Here is a 20725-nt window from a genome sequence, read left to right on the forward strand (position 1 = left end):
TTAATCATCTTTATATTTCAGTCTCTTATTCAGATCAATTTGTAATTTTTCACCGAGCACCAGGCAGCTTCGGATCTTAAAATCTTGATTTTATTGATACATCATTCTAATGTATCCATAAAATCAAGATTTTAAGACCCGAAGCTGCCTGGTGCTCCGTGAAAAACTTACAAGTTGACACATATGTTTGCGTTGTTCCGGAGGCGTTGGTCACATGGCAGCACAGGGATTCCGGTCAACTCCTAGCGTGGAAGTGGGTGAATGCTCTCCCTTATGTGTTGTTCTTATTCAGATCAATGTATGGTTGCTAGGGTAATCTGAATCTAGGGTAAATTGTCTCAGAATATCACTTTCTGCATTATAATAAAAAAAGTTAATTTAAAGGTGAACAACCCCTTGAATCATATCAACCTATTCGAATCTTCTGCTAACTACAGGAGTTGTTTTTCATAAGAGCAGTTTGAACATGAGCTTCACTCATTCATACCAGTGTTAAATTCCAAGCAATTACGTATTTATGCTGTGGATCATATTTATAGTAGCCCCAATCTTGATTTCCATTCTAAATATCGGTTCGGTACAGCAGTTGGTTCAATGGACCATCAAGGCTGCACCAAGCCCATATGAAAGCTTAGAAGTGTCTCTCTCTCAGCCTACAGAAGAAACAGAATGCACTAAGGGGGCATTTGCTAATCACAGTTTTGAAGTTACAGTCCCCTCTGAACAGCAGAGAAATCCCAGTGGTATTTATCAATGCAGGTGCAGCTGGAATATAATTATAATGTGATTTAGTATTTTATAGACCCTGACGTCACTGGTTGTACTGTGCTGACAGCTTGTCCTTCAAACTGCCAGATTCCTGTCACGGAAGCATGGGCATTACATTAGCGCTGGAATGACCTGTACTCCCATTGATCACTGGGAGAAATTCGTATGTATCCACTTCCTTGACACACTAATAACAGCAATGACTAATCTGCCTTGTCACCGGCATTTTATTCCTGGAGGCTAAGCTGAAATCAATAACACTGTAAGGTTCCATAGCTGGAGGCAAACGGACCACACAGGAGTATGGGTGGCCCTATATTACGTTATACCCAGAAGGAAAAGGCCAAGTATATATGTGTAACTGTATCTGCCCAAACACAGGACGAGAGCTGAGAGCATCAAGTGCCAAGCTTTGCTCCTTTTTATTGTATGGAAACCAGAGAAGTCATTTGGGATAAAGTCTTATTATGCTTTCTTTAACAAACCCTATTAAAGAGACAGTACACTCACTAATTGTTGGTTGTGAAAACCATTGAGATTGTCTATATTTTCTCATGGCACATAACAATACAGCAGGTCTGGACTGGGAATCAAAATAGGCCCTGGCATTTCAATTTCAAAGAGGCCCAAACAGCCCCCAACACCCCACTAAATAGTGACAGTCTATGGCTTCATACAGCAGCCCCTCTGGCATTTGCCAGAACCCACATATTGCCAGTCCGGGCCTGCAATACAGCTGTGCCTGAGAGATGGCTCATTCAAAAGTTATTGCTTAGCAAAAGCAAATAAGCATTGAGCAAAACGTCCATGATAATTCCAAGTCTTGAAGCCCCTGGAATAAGTTTTTATTATGTCAGTGTTAGCTGATTTTCGGAGAAAATTTGCAATTGATTTTAATTTTGTAAGATTTGTGGTTTTTGAGTTATTTAGCATTTTACGCAGCAGCTCTTCAGCAATTTCAACAATCTGGTTGCTAGGGTCTAAATCCCCTAGCAACCATGCAATACTTTGAATAAGAGACTGGAACCTGAATAAGAGAGGGCCTGAATAGAAAGATGAGTAATAACAATAGTGTAGCAATAACAATACATGTGTAGCCTTACAGAACAGTTGTTTTTTTAGATGGGGTCAGTGGTCTTTAATATGAAGGATATTAAAGCTGGAAAGAGTCAGAAGAAGAAGGCAGATAATTCAGAAACTATAAAAATTAAATAATGAAGGCCAATAGAAACATTTATTACAATTAGCCATTCTATAACATATTGAAAGAAGATGAAACACCCCTTTAACAGAGAACCAATGTGGCAACATCCATTCATATGAACATAAACAAATTCATTCCCAAATGTGTATCTGAACGTTTGTAGAAAATAAACCCTCCTTTACATTTATTTGTAATGATATTTATAAAATTCCTGTTTAAAGGGGTTGTTCACATTTAAAGTAACTTTTAGTATAATGTAGAGAGTGATATTCTGAGACAATTTGCAATTTGTTTTCATTTATTAATAGTTCTAGTTCTAGTTATTATTTAGCCTTTTCATTCAGCACCTCTCCAGTTTGTGATTTCAACAATGTGGTTGCTAGGGTCCATATAACCTAGAAACCATGCACTGATTTGAATAAGAGACTGGAATTTGAATAGGAGAGGGCCTGAATAGAAAGAGGAGTAATAAAAAGTAACAATAACAAGACAATTGTAGCCTTACAGAACATTTGTTTATTTAGTTGGGGTCAGCGGCCCCAATTTCAAAGATGAAAAGAGTCAGAAGAAAAAGGCAAATAATTAAAAAACTATAAAAAAGAAAGAATGAAGGCCAATTGAAACATTGCTTAGAATTAGCCATTCCTTAACATACCAAAAGTTAACTGAAAGGTTAAGTATTCTTTTCATATTTATAATCCGATGAGCAAGGAGATAGAAAAGATTTTCTGTAATGGACGTGACCTGCTCACTCTCGGCTAAACCAGCCTTGGAAAGGGCAAATGAGAGCGACAGAATCAAGCTAGGGACAAGGAGCAAACATTCATTCTTCTTGTTTCACTGCAAAATTACAGCTAATGTCAAGCCAGCCCAAGTCATCTGAGCAATTATATACCACGCACTTATTTCTAAATGTGGCAAGTGCCCGTCCTTTCTTCTTAATGCAGAAAAACTAACAGATTGTGGGCAAAGGGAGCAGACCAGAGACACCCCCACTTTAGCTGTTCTGTCATGACATTATATTCTGTCTGTTACTAAATGAGTGGGAGGGTAAAGGAGACTGAATTCATAGCCGTGAAGGGAACCAGAGAACGGAAGAATATGTTAATTATCAAGCCATTCAAATAGAACATTTAACGGGGCTCACAAATCTTAATGCGGATGAACTGCTTTACATTAAAACTTGCGCCTAGACATACTGTCCAAAGCTGTTTGGCAGGGTCCCATAAATGTAACAAAAAGCCAAAATTGCCCCAAACGGATTGACCATCCCTATGTCTGTTTCCTTTTCAAAAGAAGATATTTCTTACTGCTCTATTTAAAAATAGCACAAGTGGCAGCAGCCGCTCATAGGCATTTATATAACTTGCAGAATAATATAATAAAATATTTCTTGCAGAAACAAGAGCAAAATGCTCTGTCCTTCTAGTTGACGCTAAAGGGAAACACACTGTCAATGTAAATGAAGATGTAGCTTATGTCTAACACTAGAGCCAAATGTTACTGTACACAATCAATACATGTATCATATTCATGCATATTTATCTGCAAACAGCTGTATAAGCAATTTCTGGGCTTAAGGTGACATGCCAAAATGATATTCCACCCTACTGTAATATTTTCCCTTATCTGAGCGTCCTATACCAATCAATAATATCTCGTTTCAGGTTTATGGTGCCCATATTTTGAATGTACAAATATTTGCCTTCCAAGTTCTGGATCAACAGATTTAGGGAGTTATGTAATAAATTACACTAAGTTTAAACAGGTGCAGTAACCTATAGCAACCAATCAGCAGGTAGCATTTACTGATCACCTGTTTAAAACTAGACATCTTATTGGTTGCTACTGGTTACTGCTCATGGGCAAACTTAGTGCCTTTTATTACATATGGGGGTTAGTCTTAGGAGCAGATTTATAAAGGTTCAAGTTGTGTGGTTTCCACATAAATTCCAGTTTGTAAGTTGATTTTTTTTGGTCAAAACTTACATTTTCAGTTTAAAAAAACAACTAGAATTTTTAGAGGTTTTTTTTTCGAGATTTATTATACCCCGACCCGGGAAATAGCTCAAAATTAAAAAATACACCATATAAAACCTGCCGAGGTCATGTAGGAGTCAATGGCAGAGGTCCCTTGAACCATTTGAAGTTGTTAATAGCCTGCATGATGTTCAAGTGTTTTTTGGGAGGGTTTTGGCTGAAAATTCAAATAATTAGAGCGATTTGATTAATTTGAGTTTCCGGTTTGGCAATTTGAACTCCATTCCATTTTTTTTTCTTTAATAAGATAATATTCGAGTTGCGAGTTAATTTGAGGTACCGTATATACTCGAGTATAAGCCGAGTTTTTCAGCCCCCAAAATATGCTGAAAAACTCTACCTCAGCTTATACTCGGGTCAAGCGCTTTAACGGTCGCCGGCGTCAAAGAATAGTCACCGGCGCCTAAGAATAGTCGCTGGTGCCTAAAAATAGTCGCCAGCGTCCAAGAATAGTCGCCGGCGTCCAAGAATAGTCTCCAAGAATATTCGCCGACGTCCAAGAATGGTCGCCGGCATCCAAAAACGAGACGCCGGCACCTCCAATTGGAGCAGAAACCCTCAATTTTTTGATTGAAACTTACCAGCAGCTGCTGCATTTCTCACCCTAGGCTTATACTCGAGTCAATAAGCTCTCCCAGTTTTTGGAGGTAAAATTAGGTACCTCGGCTTATACTCGGGACGGCTTATACTCGAGTATATATGGTATTAAAAACCTTTAACATTTGACCTCTGATAAATAAGCTCTTAGAGTCATGGCAGAACATTCTACACATTCTGGAGTTTTGCAGCTGGCAGAGAAGTGCCTTGCTGTTCAGTGTAAAAATAAAAACTGGGTAAATAGAGGCTGTGCATAATAAATATACAAAATACTCAGGGGCGCTCCACCAATGAGGCGAGTTGAGACACTCGCCTCAGGCGGCAGCGCCCCCCTGGTTACCAGGGGCGGCAAAAATGCCGCTCCTGGTAACTAAGAGCCGAATTTCCGGTTTTCAACCCGGAAATTCGGCTCTTCTAGTGCAGAGAGCGCAATTACGCTCTCTGCACTAGCGTCGTGCAGCGGCAACGGAAGGCCGCCTCAGGCGGCATAAAGGCGCGGATCGGCGCTGAAAATACTAATATAGTTAGTTAGGCAAAACTGTAATGTATATAGGCTGGAGTGACTGGATGTCTAACATAATAGCCAGAACACTACTTCCTGCTTTTCAGCTCTCTTGGTTTCCACTGATTGGTTACCAGGCAGGAACCAATCAGTGAATAGATTGGGGCTACATGGGCCATAACTGTTTGCTTTTAAATCTGAGCTGCATGCTGAGCGTCAATTGCAAACTCACTGTACAGTTATGTCCCCTGTGGCCCCCTTCAAGTTGCTGACTAACTCAGAGTTAGAGAGCTGAAAAGCAGGAAGTTGGGTTCTGTCTGTTTCAAATGCCAGAGGGGCTGTTATAAGGTGCCATAGAAAGTCAATATTTAGTGGGCCTCTGTGTGGGCTGATTTGGGCCTCTGTGTACCTGAAATGGCAGGGACTATTCTAATTATCAGTCCAGACATCCAGCCTTTATACATTACATTTTACGCTGACTAACTATATTAGAAACATTTTTTATTTTGCACAGCCTATTTACCCAGTTTTCATTTTTACACTGAACTGTTCCTTTAAACCAACAGAGGACACTGTTGTTAGTTCTACTGGAAAGCAGTGAAAAGTCACCAATGGTGGGCTTCACTCTGAGAATACTAAGATGTGCCTTTTCTGGTCTATAGCTAAATGTCACAGCTGCGACAGACAGTTTCCATTAATACGGTGCTCTTCTGCTGTGTTTGGGCGCTCCATTAAAACAAATGACAGGCTGTACAGCGGGATTCGAGGCCTACTCTACTGAAATGATAATGAAAACCGAGTAAACAGAACCCAACGAGATCAGCACTTTGTCTGGGGTGACATGAGCCTTACTGTTTCATGTAATAATTGTTTTTTGGCATCAAGTACACCATTATGCATTTTTTGTTTTATTTTAAAAACAAACATATTTTATTATTAAAAAAAAGCCAGGCGGTAGTTTAGTAACAACATGACAGCAATAGACAGCCTGGCTCTTTTTCACACTTACAAAATTAAATTCCGTAAGGTGGTTTGTCTATCAGCCTTTGGCAATGAGAGCACCGATACAAAGAAAAAAAACAGGTAGCTCTTAAAGGAGAAGGAAAGGTTAAAACTAAATAAGCTTTATCAGAAAGGTCCACCTAAATATACCAGTAAACCCTCAAAGTAGTGCTGCTCTGAGTCCTCTATCAAAAGATACACTGCATTTCTTTCCTTCTATTGTGTACACATGGACTTCTGTATCAGACTTCCTGCCTTCATCTTAAACCTCCTTGCCCCAGGTGTGAGCATGCTCAGTTTGCTCCTCTTCCCCCCCTCCCTTCTCTGTTGTAATCTAAGCCCAGAACTATAAGTGAGCAGGGAGAGACTCGGCAGGAAGTGATGTCACACCAAGCTAATACTGCAACTGATATCCTAAACAAACAGAGAGCTTCTAGAGCTTTTTACTCAGGTATGGTAAAATATTCTACAGAATAAATATAGCATTCTAGCTTGCACTATTGCAGCTAATCTATTGGAGATAAAATGGCTCTGTAGCTTTCCTTCTCCTTTAATTTTTATTCAGAGCTATAAGCATTTAGTTTAATTGTGGTTTCAAAAATCCACTAAAATTCGACCTGCAATAAATGGGCCTCTCCATGTACGGCTTTTATGATAAAAACGGCAACCCCACTGCAATAAAATCAGGACATCAACAGAACCAATTTTACAGGTGATGAAAATAAATAACGTTCATGCCTATGCAGATTCCCTTTTTTTTGGCAGGTTACCGGTCCATTAAGGCAAAGCACATATCAAATTATTTACAAGTGAAGTGGTTTTCTTCTACCCATGAGTGAGAATCCTACACACATGATTTTATCTTTACATGATATCTCCACAGCCCAGAACAAATGTTCTAAAAACTTGGATCTGCCACAGCCATACAGACAAAATAAACAGGTGTTATAAAGTGTAGCATCTTCCTTTGGACATCTGTAGCTAATGATCAATAACGAATCGGTGTCTGTATGCTTCATATACAGTGAATGTTTGCTAACAGAACCTTTGGTCTCCTCGCCCCAGGTACAAGTTTGTGACAGCAGCTGTGGAATGAGATCTGTTAAGGCATGTGTCTCAATAGGGGGAGGCGGCCCAAATGCCAAAGCCCTTATCTGCAATAGACAGTCACGGCATTCCTTTTATTTTGTAGATGACTGAGCTATGCTTTGTTTTTCATTGCTGAGCCATGTTTTAGAGACGAAGTGTCTCTCAAATTACACGGACATGGGATGTTCCCAAATGAGCAGCTCAAATTGGAAATCATTTGGTGGTGTCTAGATCAATAAGAAACACACTCACGTGCACACCCGAGCCCTATGAAGTGGTAGACCCGGTGCTCGGACCCTAGGAAGTCGGCACTTCCACAATACGACAGGAACGAAGAAAACAGGTACCGGCACACAGGTGCAATTCAAGTAGGGGACTTAACCCTTACGTGTTTATTAAGTCAACACAACGTTTCGGGGGCAAATCCCCCTTCGTCAGGTGATTTGCCCCCGAAACGTTGTGTTGACTTAATAAACACGTAAGGGTTAAGTCCCCTACTTGAATTGCACCTGTGTGCCGGTACCTGTTTTCTTCGTTCCTGTCTAGATCAATAAGGCCACCCATGACATGCTAGAAACTAAGGATGGTATATTGACAAATGAACCAATGTGCAAAAGGTCCATTGGCTCTCAAATTGTGTGTGACTGGCCTAATGGAGAGTTAAGGTGGCCATACACATAGACATCCGCTCATTTGGCGATTTCGCCAAACGATCGGATCACTCCCCGATATGCCCACATTGAGGTGGGAGATATCGTGCTGATCCGATCGTGGGCCCTAGGGCCCAATGATCGGATCATAATGCGGAGAATACGATCAGTTGGATCGCGGAACCACATCAACAAACAGATGTGGCCGCGATCCAACATGCAGTATTCCACTAATGGGGCAATTAGCATTCAACAACTGCACACCCAGGCTCCTTAGCTCATACAGTCTGGTGCAGTCTAGGGCAGTGATCCCCAACCAGTAGCTTGTGAGCAACATGTTGCTCTCCAACCCCTTGGATGTTGCTCCCAGTGGCCGCAAAGCAGGTGCTTATTTTTTAATTCCAGGCTTGGAGGCAGGCTTTGCATACAAACCAGGTGTACTGCCTCTTGTATGTTGCCAGTCAACATAGGGGCTACCAAATGGCCAATCACAGAACTTATTTAGTACCACCCAGGAACATTTTTCATGCTTGAATTGCTCCCAAATTTTCTTTTGACATCTGAATGTTGCTCAGTGGTAAAAAAAGGTCGGGAGCCCCTGGTCTAGGGGGACAAATTGACCTGATCGCATGGCTCTGTAAATTTACCTTGTATAATTAACATGCAATTAATGCAAAGCTTTTTTCATGGAATTCAGTATCCCACTGTGGACCAGATACTATAAAAGTGTTTCATTAGTTGTTGCTGTCTTGTGTTTTGCTGAGACTTAAGCCATATGCATAGAATCCACCTGATTTTTGCCTCTATATTGTTTCAGACCTTCAGTGCAAACACAACACAAAGAGTGCAGCAGATATGTGAATACCATGCAAGTCTCCTGGGAAATTTCATTACAGCCTGCTAGCTTGTATACTTTTCACAAAAGCATTATTAGATTACACCGTATTTTAGACCCGAGCAACGAATTGCTGAGCCTCTACCATGGATAATCCCATTGCACCCCTCTGGCATTATTTTAAGCGTGCCTGGTACAGACAGTTCTTTGCACACTGTATCAGCAAAATCTATTCTTTTCCCAAGAATTCATGACACATTATCAATTCTGCCCTTTGCTATTGCATTTTCATTGTGCTCTTCATATTGGAAAACATATAATCGTATTAACTTAAAGCTGTACATCATGAATTCACACATAAATATAGCATTTTCTGGGATTTACAGTACATTATCTTTCTAAAGCAGATGGCTCCCCCACAGTCCTACTCTTCTATATATTTCCCATGTATGGCTCTGCTAGAAATCTGACTTTTTTTTAATAATGGCTGCTTCTCGGCTAAGATCTAGCATCTCAGTGGTATATGGAAGGAAGGGTAGCTGGACTGGGCTTTGGAATCTTCACATGGGTTAAACAGGTTAGCCTTTAATTAATGTTATAATAATAGTTCTTGGGCTGTGTTAAACTCAGGTTCCAGAAGGGCTAACTGGTCAGTGAAGCTTGGGTACTCAGGTGGTAGTTGCAGCATCAGTATCTCAGACATATACCTGGGAACCCAGTCAGGTAAGCACTGCAAATTCTCTGCAGCACTGATCAGGAATATTCAATATTTCAGGAGACTTTTGTGTGGCCCTGACTGTTCAAAAATTCTGAATGTTCTTTTTACGTTGGTGATACCATATTGCAGTACTAGCTTTACCCAAATACTTTTTTGTCAACATGGAATCATAGGGGCCAAGCAATCATAATGGAAAGCCCCCACAAGTTCCTTAACTCACTCAGGGTTTCCTTTATGATTGCTCAAGCCGAAAAGGTATTAAATATAAAACCAATTTAACATGCACTCACAGACTCTGGGATATTCTCAATGATTTTAATTCAGATGACTATCTATAAATTCTCACTATATACATTCACTGACTCCTGGATATCCCGGATACACAGTTCTTTAATGCGTGGACCAAATGGGTTGATGCTTTTTTTAGTGGAAGATCTGAATTAAAATCATTGAGAATATCCAGGAGTCTGTGAGTGCTTGTTAAATTGGTTTTATATTTAATACCTTTTCGGCTTGAGCAATCATAAAGGAAACCTTGAGTGAGTTAAGGAACTTGCGGGGGGTTTCCATTATGATTGCTTGAGCCTTTTGGCTCAGCAAATCTCTAAAAATAATAATGAAAAACTGAGTTTTTGGAAATCTAATACATATTTGTGGGCTTTAGCTCAAAAATTGGGAAAATTCAAACCCTGATAATTCAGCCCCTTAGTGTAGCCTTTCCCTTAGTGGTAACTGGACTTCCCTTTCCATACATATTAAAAGCTTTGGCTCATTGGGCTGATTTTTTTTTAAAGAGAAAATGCTTTTGCAAAATATTGAGGGATATAAACAGAAAAATGTCAAGACAGAAAACCAGTTGGTCCAGAATTTTTTTCTGTAAAGCAATGCTTTAGATCATAATCTTTGTTTTCCTTTTTTTCCGTAGTCAGTGATCCCCAAACTGTGGGGCTGGCTCCTCTAGGGGGAGATTTGGAGGATGTCTGAAACAACAAAGTTTTAAAGTATAGCCTGGTTATAGGCCAAGGGGGACTTAAAACAAAATAAAACGTCTCTATATCTAGCTATGATCAGCACTGCTGGGAGTTGTATACTGCCGCAAGGGAGCACAGGCTTGAAAATGTACCTCGATTTTGTCAGCAATTAATTGTTTTGGGAGTTTTTGTATATATTTTCTACTAATATGCAAATGAGCTCATGTAGCTGAAAATGGAAACATTTTTCAGGCAACATCTAACTTTTCCTTGCGGTCTTGTAGGAGAGGTGTGGGTGAGAACTGGTTCAGTAATGTTCTATACCAGGATATTTATTAAATGACTAATTTGGAAACATGCATGAAGTAATTGTGTTAAAATAAAGCTGATCTTTTTGTACCATTCCCGGAGCTGTAAAATCTGATATATTGGTAAAACATAAAAATGTATAATATTGCATTAAGGCAAAAGATCTTGACGAAGTCACAAAATGTAATACAGGTATGGGATCCATTATATGGAAACCCATTGTCCGGAAAGCTCCAAATTATGGGGAAACTATCTCCCATAGACTCCATTTTAATCAAATAATTCGTTTTTTGTTTTTTTTTTAAATGATACCGTTTTCTCTGTAAAAATAAAACAGTACCTTGTACTTGATCCCAAGTGTTATATAATTAATTCTTACTGGTGTGTAACAACAATGTGTTTCAATTATATTTTACTAGACTTAAGGTATAAAGTTCCAAATTTTGTAAAAATCCTTATGCTGAAACCCCCAGGTCCCATGCACTCTGAATAACAGGTCCCATACCTGGGCAGCAAACTGGAAAATGAGGTTCAATGTTGATAAATGCACTTTGGCAAAAATAATATAAATGCAAGTTATACACTAAATGGCAGTGTGTTGGGAGTTTCATTAAATGAGAAGGATCTAGGGGTTTTTGTAGATAACAAGTTGTCTAATTCTGGGCAGTGTCATTCTGTGGCTACTAAAGCAAATAAAGTTCTGTCTTGCATAAAAAAGGGCATTTACTCAAGGGATGAAAACATAATTATTCCTGTTTATAGGTCCCTAATAAAGCCTAACCTGAAGTATGCAGTGCAGTTTTGGACTCCAGTCCTTAAAAGTGATATAAATGAGCTGGAGAGAGTGCAGAGACGTGCAACTAAATTGGTTAGAGGGATGGAAGACTTAAATTATGAGGGGAGACTGTCAAGGTTGGGGTTGTTTTCTCTGGAAAAAAGGCACTTGCGAGGGGACATGATTACACTTTCCAAGTACATTAGAGGACATTATAGACAAATAGCAGGGGACCGTTTTACCCATAAAGTGGATCACCGTACCAGAGGCCACCCCTTTAGACTAGAAGAAAAGAACTTTCATTTGAAGTAACGTAGGGGGTTCTTCACAGTCAGGACAATGTGGTTGTGGAATGCACTGCCGGGTGATGTTGTGATGGCTGATTCAGTTAATGCCTTTAAGAATGGCTTGGATGATTTCTTGGACAGACATAATATCAAAGGCTATTATGATACTAAGCTCTATAGTTAGTATAGGTATGGGTATATAGAATTTAATTAAAAGTAGGGAGGGGTGTATGTATGGATGCTGGGTTTTCATTTGGAGGGGTTGAACTTGATGGACTTTGTCTTTTTTCAACCCGATTTAACTATGTAACTATACCTGTAATGCCCATGGCACATATAGGTTGTCTTCTACAACTTCCCAGTCCCAAGTGGATACCGCCAGTCTCCCGCTTGAGTTTGACTCTAGGTCTAGTTGTTGCTATATGCAGAGTGGAGTGCCAACAGCCCTGTCCTTACCACCTGCTAAAGTATTCAGCAAATCATAGGTATGGGATCCGTTATCTAGAAATGCATTATCCAGAAAGCACCGAATTAAGGAAAGGTCTTCTCCTATAAACTCCATTTTATCTAAACAACCCAATTTTTTGAAAATGATTTCCCTTTTCTCTGTACCTTGTACTTGATCCAAACTAAGATATAATTCATCCTTATTGGAAGCAAAACAGCCAATTGGGTTTATTTAATGTTTACATGATTTTCTAGCATACTTAAGGCATGAAGATCCAAATTATGGAAATATCTGTTATCCAGAAAGTCCAAGGTCCCGAACATTCTGGTTAACAGGTCCCATACCAGTAAAGGAATTGTTCAGTGACGGCAATAGTAGTACAGCCAGTTATATCACCTGCAATGAGAAGTAAATCTACCCAGTACAGGTTTCCTCTTCTTACCCATTAACCATAATATATGCTGCTTATGCTTTTAAAAAAGTGGTTCTGTAAATCAGCAGCTCCTTTTAGCAACCCTCAGGTTTAATGTTGAATGCAAATCTCCAATAGTTTAGCGTTTTATGTTTTTGATGTTAAAAAATGGGGAGAATTTCAGGTTTCTTCAATCAGTTCTTGGCTGGAACAGGCACATTACCTACCAGCAGTATGAATACGTATTTGATTAATGACACAGCCATAATTACTTTACAGAAAAATGTAATAAAAATGAGCTAATATTCTTAACTGGCAAAATGCAGTTGCCAAACACTAACGTTAATTAAAAACTGCAAAAATTATGACAGATTATGTACTTGCAATAAGATTATTTTAGAGATTTTTTTCTCTTCCCCTCAACGTCAGTTCCAAATTACATGGACAACATGTGGTTTTAGCTTTTTATTCAGCAGCTCTCCAGTTTGCAGTTTTACCAATCTGGTTGCTAGGATCCAAATGATCCTAGTAACCATGCACAGCTTTGAATAAGTAACTGGAATATGAATAAGAGAGGGCCTGCACAGAAAGATGAGTAATACAAAGTGACAATAACAATACATTTGTAGCCTTACAGTACATTTGTTTTGTAGATGGGGCCAGTGACCCCTATTTGAAAGCTGGAAAGAGTCAGAGGAAGAAGGCAAATAATTAAAAAACTGTAAAAAAAAAAAGAAAAAAAATGAAGACCAACTGAAACGTTTCTGAGAATTAGCCATTCTATAACATACTAAAAGTTAACTTAAAGGTGAACCACCCCTTTAAAGTGGTGAGCAACATACTGACTTAATGCACAATGGTCCAACATGGCCAAATTGGTCCAACTTTATCTGCCCTCATGTGTCCGACTCTATTTGCCCGCTTGGCTCTGTCCCAAAGTATTTAGGGGCTACACTGCCTAAGAAAGACTTAATAAAAAGCAGTACAATTGTATTCAGATGGCTAACAGCCCAGTAACTTTAATATTAAAGTTTAACACTTGCCAGCATGACTTGATTTACTTACCAGATGGTCTGGAGCAACGTCAGCAATTTTAGCCCCATTCCTTTCCCACCCATGACTACAACTATTCTTCATCGACATCCCCGCAGAGTTGATTAAGGGAACTGTGTAAAAATATAGGGCACAGCCTATGTAGTCACAAGCTGTACTTGATTTATAACAAACGTTATGAATTCTGACGCTTGAGGTGTACATAGTAATACTGCTGCAGAGAAAAAAAGGAAATCATTTTTTAAAATTTGAATTACATGTATGTAACCCCTTATCCAGAAAGCTACAAATTATACAAAGGTCGTCTCCCATAAACTCCATTTAATATAAATAATCCAATTTTTTAAAAAAATATTTCCTTTTAACTGTAATAATAAAATAGAACCTTGCACTTGGTCCTAACAAAGATATCATTAATACTTATTGGAAGCAAAATCAGCCTGTTGGGTTTATTTAATGTTTACATAATTTTCTAGTAGACTTAAGGCATGAAGATACAAATTACAGAAAGATCTGTTATTCGGAAAACCCCACGTCCAAAGCATTCTGGATAACAGGTCCCATACCTGTATTTGATAAGAATCTATGGGAGCCTATGAGCAGTGGTGTAACTACTGGGGAGTGCAGGGGGTGCCTGGACCCGCTTGGGACTATAAGGATTATTGAACGATTTTGTGCTTGCCTGCATCTGAAGGCCGGGGAGCACAAATATGGAGAGGGAACCATCCACCACTATTTACACCTCTCTCAATGGAAGATGGCCTTCCTTTAATTTGGAACTTTCGGGTTAATGGATCCCATTACGGTACTGATTTCAATGTACAGAGTTACAGAGTAAATGACATAGTCAGTCCAGTCTATTCTGGAACAGCCAGGCCGCCGGAGCCGCAGACATTTTCGTTAATGTTGAAAACAACAGCCTGCAAGGTCAGTTTTTGATGGCAATTAGAGATCCCATACAAAGAGAACAGTGCTGCTTAGTGGTTACTGTGCATGACAGGCTCATACAGCATGTGCCTTCCTTTTAGAATTACTTGCTCAAGAGAAGGAAAATGACAAGAACCAAGACTTTTCTCTTAAATCTAAAATTGTCATTAAACTCCCCCAGCGAAGGGTGGAAAGGATATGATTACACCTCAATGCTGCGTGTAATTATCTTACTACAGCCAAATGCAGCTGTATCATTAGGAAAATTGTTATTTATTCCCTGACAGGAGATCAAATTCTCTCGTATAATCGTGCATTTCTTTTCACCCAAAATAACTGTTTTTACTTTTGCGACAAAGTCAAGGATCAGAGCTCTCTTTTTAGGATTCACTTAACACCCCCAATTCTAAAAGGAGGCAAAATATTTTAGTCCAGAAAGTCACTACCTTCAAATGGTGGCATTAATCAAATGTACAAAGTGGGACAAATGATATTTTTTGACCTCTGGCAATGTGCCTTCTGCGTATTTACATAATGTAGAAGTGGGAGCTGACAATCGGCATGTCGTTCTATAGCTGTCAGTGGAGATGCCGTTGCCAATGCAGAACATGCAGATGTATAGTATAAAGGGGACAACATGTGCACTGCGTATCTTGACAGCGCTATATAAATAAATAATGATGTGCACACAATAAGCTCAGTGATAATATTTTAAAGGCATTTTAATCATATTATTATATTTTATTTGTATGTTTCCACTTAAGTTTTCATGTACGTCTAAAACCTAGGATGATGGACTTAGTTCCTTCTTGGAGGTTTCACCTGAATAAAGATACAGGTATGGGACCTGTTATCCAGAATACTCAGGGCCTGGATCTTTCCGTAATTTGGATCTTCATACCTTAAGTCTACTAAAAAATCATGTAAACATTAAATAATCCCAATAGGCTGGCTTTGCTTCCAATAATATCTTAGTGTTCTTTTATTACAGAGAAATCATATCCTTTCCACCTATCGCTGGGGGAGTTTAATGACAATTTTAGATTTTAGATAGAAGTCTTGGTCCTTGTCATTTTCCGTCTCTGGAGCTAGTAATGAAAATTTGGATTATTTGGATAAAATGAAGTCTATGGGAGACAGCCTTTCCCTTATTCTGAGCTTTCTGCATAACAGGTTTCCAGATAACGGAACCCATCCCACTGGTTTTTCACATCATTCACAGTTCCAGTAATATCTAGGACACAAAATACATATACACCCCAATCATACCTTAACTGACAGTCAAAGCTGGGCTTTCGGGTTTATCTAAAAGAGCAAATGGGCATTCTCCCCAAATCTCACCCTAACCGAACCCCTCTCCCAATGTTCAAGCCCCCCCTAGTGGGTCCAATACCACCTTAAGGGTATGATGGACAGTTACCACGTTGATCTAAATTAAGGTTTAACTAGGAAATTTGTACCATTCTTCTATAACATAAGATAAACCCAGCCAATTAACAGGGTATCGTTTATAAAGAGATCTCAAACATGCAGAGGCTGGCTAGGTCAGTCATATTTACATATTAGCCTGTGTAAATATGAATCTTTACCTCTGTATGTGTTGGTTTTAAGGCTGTTCTGGAACGCCGTTATTATTGTAGCAAGTACTGTAGCTGTGCAATACAGTGCCTAACAGCTCCTTCCTTCAGCCAACAGTATTTCCCTATTCCTTGGAAGTGAAAGAAAAACATTTAATTGCAATGACCTCTATCTTCTGAGAGAGCTGACAAACTGGCAACTATGAAAGCAGCCGCCATCCTTTCAAGCAGATAACTGCAGCCATGTGAGCAAGGAACAACAAAAGACTTAATGAATTTTAAAGGAAACAGAAATAAGTTTAATTACTAAATATGAAGGCAAAAAATGAATCGTCTACTACTCCTATGTAATTAAATGTATATTGCAGGGTTAACTACCCTCTCCAGTTTCTTAGGTCATTATTATGATACCCCCCCCCCCTTTTTAGCTTCTAATGACTCCCCTGCTGCCTTCTTGATGTTTTAAACAAATTACTGGGACTCAAATCTCATTTGTATGGGTGTCAAAGTATTAATTTTCTTAGCAGAGAAATTCTCCATCAATTTAAATGAAGTGGCAGAAAAAGTAATTCAATTTACTTTCTGTTACTGTGATAGGGGCTAAGGCGCCAAGGGTATGGTTTGGCAGGTTTTAGGGCACAGAAGAGATTTAGTCACCCTGCGACAAATCGCCTCTTCTTCAGGCGAGTAATCTCCTCGAAAAGCCTTCCTGCTGACTAGAATCGAAATCACCGGCAGGATGGCACTCGGATCACTTCGTTTTCTAAAGTTGTCCAAAGTTTCCTCGTGATGCAACTTCGGGCAATTTCGGAAAACAAATCGCTCCAAGTGCCATCCCGCCGACGATTTAGATTGTAGCTGGCAGGAAGGCAGTTTCGGGAGATTAGTCGCCGAAGAAGAGGAGATTTGTCGACGGGCGACTAATCTCCCTGTATCTTCCAGAGAATATCTCAGGCACCCAAACAATAAACAATTATTGTACACAACTTTGTGGGTCCCAAAAACTAATCAGGGTCCCGGAGAGCCTGCACCTGCTTTACTAATGATAACGTTACATTAGCCCTGTTTGTAAGCCTTCAAGGTACAGGTAAAAACGCGTTATCCAGGAAGCTCCGAATTACAGAAAGATCATCTCCATTTTTATCAAATAATCCAATTTATTTAAAATGATTTCCTTTTTCTCTGTAATAATAAAACAGTACATCGTACTTGATCCAAACGAAGCTGCTTGATTCTATGTTGGTGACAGAACAATCCCACTGGTTTTATTTAATGTTTAAATGAATTTTTAGTAGGATCCAATACCCTCTTATCCAGAAAACCCCAGATTCTGGATAGCAGGTCCTATACCTGTACTGATAAGGAACCTCTGCTGCACACACAGCACGCTCCTCAAGGCACACTATGTGATATATCCAGCAGCTGTACTGTTATTTATGGGTTCAATAAAAATGATTTGACATTTATTAGCATGCCCTTTTTACTTGAGTCCATAACCCTTCCGAATAAAAATTAATATTTTCAATTTTCACCCAGTAGGGTCATCTGTGTCGCAGCCAAAATCCCTCTCTAAAAACTCTATTTGCGTTATCACATTACCTCAACCCAATGGGAAAAAAGGATAATTTTACAGTCATTCAGAACATGAATTACATTTCAAAAAGATTAAGGGACAATTTTCTTATGGCTTGAGATTGGGACTCCAGAAGATTTTCTAGTACAGGTATGGGATCCATTATCCGGAAACCAAGTATCCAGAAAGCTCTGAATTATGGAAATTTTTTCATAGAATTTTTTCAAATTTTTCAATTTGTACTTGATCCAAACTAAGATATAATTAATCCTTATTGGAAGCAAACCCAGATTATTGGGTTTATTTAATGTTTATATGATTTTCTAGTAGATTAAAGGCATGCCCAACCAATTTACAGAAAGATCCATTATCCAGAAAACCCCAGGTCCTAAGCATTCTGGATAACAGGTCCCATCTATTATTCTAGCATCTACCTAAAAGGGAATGTTTAAAGAATTGACAAATTCATCCAACTGAATGGTGGAGTACGCAGAGCAGCAGGTGCTTGGACTGCACCGGGTACCTCCTCATCTGGGGCTGGTCTCAGCATAGAGACTGTATTGGGTGGGGAGCCACAATGCCCATGGGAGAAGTGTCGAGTGCTAAGGTATATGTTTGCCCCAGGGAAAATTTTGCTTTGAGAGAATTTAGCAAGGAAAATAATTTGTTCATTAAAGTGAATAAATGAATGTTAAATCAAAATACTAAACGCTCTTTCTGTTATTACAATACATTTCCCAACAACTTCATTCATCATTGTTCCAACAAGTCTACAATGGCCTCAGGTATTCATGTAAAGGTACAGGTAAGCATTTATCCCATACTGTCCTGTTATTAACATTCCCATGTAAACTTTCCTGTTAAATGCATGTGATTAAAGGCTACAGTGCTGCTTACATTAGCTTCATACAGAATCTGCTATATCAGTAACAGATAGCCCTGTTATTAACATATCATACCTAAAATAAGAAATATAAAAAAAAATATGTCTCCACTGCTGCTTTTTAAAAGGGAGCAAGAAAAAAGGACAGAGGAAGGACTAATGGAAATATTGAAAAATGGAGGTATGATTGTTTTCTTTTTGCTTTATTTCCTCTAGCATCGATAAAGAATTTGCTGTCCCTGCTTTTTTGTATTTATGTCTGTATTTATAACTATTTATATAGCACTAACTGTAAATGCAACACAGGTATGGGATTGGTTATCCAGAATGCTCAGGACCAAGGGTTTTCTGGATAAGGGGTATTTCCATAATTTGGATCTCTACTAAAAAATAAGTTCAACCCTATAGTATTATTTTAGCTCCAATTAGCATTAATTATATCTTAGTTATGATCAAGTACAAGGTACTGCTTTATTATTACAGGTATGGGATTCATTATTCGGAAACCCATTATCCGGAAAGCTCCAAATTACGGAAAGGCCATCTGCCATAGACTCCATTTTATCCAAATAATCCAAATTTTTAAAAATGATTTCCTTTGCTTTTGTAAGAATAAGACAGTGCCTTGTACTTGATCCAAACTAAGATATAATTAAAATTAATGGGTTACTAGCTGGTCCTGTATGCTGTTTGTGACACCAGTCCAGTCTTTGAAAAAACACGATTACATATAAAGCCCAGACCATAAGCAATTTATATCAATTTGGAAATAAAAATATATTAGAATGAAGATGAACTAGTTCAGACTGCATACAGAAAGACTATGTTATCCAGTTACGAGGGTGTGCAAGGATTATGATCCTCATGGCTGACTATTATATATATTTCCCTGTGATTGAACAGAAGTCGGCGAGCACTCCACGTCCACCCAGAAGTTTATTTCAACAGGTTAAAAGCAAACATTGTCCTGACGCGTTTCGTATCCACGATACGTAGTCTCGTATAGTGGATACCTGTTGAAATAAAATTCTTTGTTTTAAACTTCTGGGTGGACATGGAGAACTCGCCGACTCGGGTGAGCATTAGGCTTTGTCCGTCTCAGGGTTAACTGCTCGAATTTAAATACAAATATTTTATTTGGCAAAGCCTTATTACACTTTAGCGGTAACCCTTTGACGGCCGCTCAAGATTCGTTTTGGATGCACTGAACTGAGCAAAACTTTTCTTTTTCCATATTTCCCTGTGAGCCAATCGTGTTTGAATGGAGCACGTGCCTGTACATCTGCAGGACATTTAAGGGCACGGAGTAAAAGCTAGTTTTCTGAGTGCCAACAGTTACATCATGTGGTTAAGTCCTAACATACATCTCTTGGGTGACTATTTATAGGCCATTGGAATCCTTTAGGGGATGAGACTGGGCGCATAACCAGGCGGGAGGGAGGGGAATAAATAACAGCAGAACTGACTTGAGTGGCTTTGCAATCGACTTGGGCAGATCATTTCTTTAGGGCGACAAGCCTGGAGGTGCCAGTGCAGTCAAAGCAGCTGACTAAGAGGGACAGGGAGATAGGGCAGTAAAAGGCCATGAGAGTATAGACATGAACCAAACTATGTCTGCTGAGCTGTGAGTGACAAGGATATGCCATCTGTTCCCTCTTTTCTGCCTCCTGTCTAAAATATGAGAATGCCCAGCCTGATTAAGCATGTATACTTGGTATTAGATTCTTAGGAAAAATTAATGCAGTTATTAAGCATACCCATGTGATAGAAAGGGCTGTTGGTGCCTAAGAACAAAAAGGTTTTCTCTAAATAGTAAAGCTCCTCTTTGTAAATATCCTACAATTCACCGTCCCTGGCTGTATTTTTATATTTAAATGTAATAATAACTGGGCACTGCACACCCGCTGCCCCCAAAACGCCTACACCCCTTGGAAAGATGGTGTATTTCTTTGCATATATATGAAAGTATGCATTAATCATAAAACCCTACTGGGACTTCTGTACCTTGGGTCTCCCTACAGCTGCAATATAAGTATGTTCAGTAGTCACATCACCAGAAAAGTTTCAGCTACAGTGTGAGTGCAGCCCATAGCCTAGTTATAACC

At 39.2% G+C, this 20725-nt stretch overlaps 1 protein-coding gene across 9 annotated transcripts in view; it reads right to left on the bottom strand.

Annotated features, from left to right (window-relative positions):
• Positions 1 to 20725, bottom strand: part of ablim3.L (actin binding LIM protein family member 3 L homeolog) — a 125547-nt gene that overhangs the window by 96004 nt on the left and 8818 nt on the right. The window lies entirely within an intron of this gene.

Source organism: Xenopus laevis, chromosome 3L (assembly GCF_017654675.1).
Source record: "Xenopus laevis strain J_2021 chromosome 3L, Xenopus_laevis_v10.1, whole genome shotgun sequence".
NCBI lineage: Eukaryota > Metazoa > Chordata > Amphibia > Anura > Pipidae > Xenopus > Xenopus laevis.